Source organism: Etheostoma cragini, chromosome 14 (assembly GCF_013103735.1).
Source record: "Etheostoma cragini isolate CJK2018 chromosome 14, CSU_Ecrag_1.0, whole genome shotgun sequence".
NCBI lineage: Eukaryota > Metazoa > Chordata > Actinopteri > Perciformes > Percidae > Etheostoma > Etheostoma cragini.
The window spans coordinates 23,550,391-23,551,646 of NC_048420.1; the positions used below are offsets into that span (position 1 = coordinate 23,550,391).

The following is a 1,256-nucleotide window of genomic DNA, read 5'->3' on the forward strand; positions in this document are numbered from 1 at the left end:
TCCTCCTCCTCCTCCTCCTCCTCCTCCTCCTCCTCCTCTTCCTCTTCTCATCAGAGATGCATGCTGGTCCCGTCGTCGTTTGTCATCGTTATGATTTCACTGTCTGGTGTCGTGCCCTTGTGCAAAGAGACTTTGCGTGGATAATAACTCTGAGTCCCGGACTCCGCCTCCTCCCTAAACGCCGCCGCGTCGCCGGCTTTAACGGAGCCGTTTGCAAGGGCGCTTCATGCCACGCTTGCAAAAAAACAACAAGCCAAGGGCGAAAGTACCGTTCAACCAGCGGAACCCTGGAAACGGACCAAATCGGGAAATTATTTCCCACACACACACACTCACACACACTCTAACACCACTCCCCAACACAAACACACACTCACACACACACACACACACACACACACTCACACACCCGCAGCACTGTCTTTGACCTACCTTTGACTTTGTGTTACACACGCTCCGCCGACTGTGACAAGGCGACTCCGCTTCATACGGCCAACGGCATGGAGAGTTCAGTTCGGCTACAAGACGTCGGAGTGTGGAAAACTATAGGCTGCAGGAAAGACGCTGCAAGAGACTCTGCAACCCTCATGTTGTCCTCATGTTGTCCTCTTGTTGTCCTCGTGTTGTCCTCGGGTCAAATTGACCCGTTTTCCCATATCAATGTTGTTTTTAACTACCCATAATAACATGATTGATTCCACACACCGCTCTTTGCCAAGTACAAATCTCTACTTTCATTACTTTTGGGGCGTCTTGTTCAATTTTATAGCATTTGAAAACAAATGGAAGTGTTTTTGAAATAGTATTGAGTAAAAGTTGACATATTCCAGTCTGTGATTATCATCAACATTCATTCCTTTAATTCTCAATAATTCCTAATTTCTGCTTTTCTAACTAAAACATTAGGTATAATTTCCTATAAATAAGGTTTATTGACGATAAATTCCCCAAATAACTGTAAAACCAAAGTTGATAAATTGGTGTTTAATTGTGTTAAACGTCAAAAAAGTGTTGAAAAAAGGGACAAAAATGTAAGAAAAAGTTAACATTGATTAAACCACTTATCTCAAACATAACAATCAGTGGACATCAGGCAGACAGTTGGAGCTCTTACGTATTTCTCAATCTGCCCCTCGTGAGTCAAGTGTCTTGACCGGTCGTTCTATCTTAGCTAAAAAAGGACATCTAGTCTCTTTGATGGGATCTGATCTCAATCTGGGACCTGCTATGATCTTAACCTGGGACCTGCTATGATC

The 1,256-nt window shown here is 43.9% G+C and overlaps 1 protein-coding gene across 1 annotated transcript in view; it reads right to left on the reverse strand.

Moving 5' to 3' along the window:
- The window catches only part of LOC117957203 (glutamate receptor ionotropic, kainate 5-like), an 86,495-nt gene that overhangs the window by 46,915 nt on the left and 38,324 nt on the right, over positions 1–1,256 (reverse strand). The window lies entirely within an intron of this gene.